Genomic DNA, 429 nt, shown 5'->3' with positions numbered 1-429 from the left:
AGCTAATAGGCCCGAGACAAGTCCTGGGGGTGCCTGTGGTTGGCGCATTTCGAAATCTGCACTTGCCTATTTCAATTAATAAGCAGTTTCTTTCACCAGCCCATCAAAAAATGCAATGGAATAACACCTAGATATCAACCACTTTCCATCAATACAATTGAAGTGTTATTTAAGTAAATGGCAATTTGTATAAAATTATATGAGTTTTATGGTTTACTGAGCCCGCTTTTATGCGTTTGGTAGTTGAATTAAAAAACTCCGAAAATGCGTACGCTTTTTTAATAAAAAAATAAATATTAATGTATAATTGTATTGCAGCAACTTGTTTCTAAATGAAAACGAAACACTGCCTGCGATTACCGGCTACGGGTATAATAACCTGGCTCCCAATAACTGATCCCATTTGAAATCGTGCCTTTCTGGATAAAA

Source organism: Dendroctonus ponderosae, unplaced genomic scaffold (genome assembly GCF_020466585.1).
Source record: "Dendroctonus ponderosae isolate FM_Combo_2020 unplaced genomic scaffold, Dpon_F_20191213v2 Dpon_F_20191213_1, whole genome shotgun sequence".
NCBI lineage: Eukaryota > Metazoa > Arthropoda > Insecta > Coleoptera > Curculionidae > Dendroctonus > Dendroctonus ponderosae.
This window is presented reverse-complemented; position numbering follows the sequence as displayed.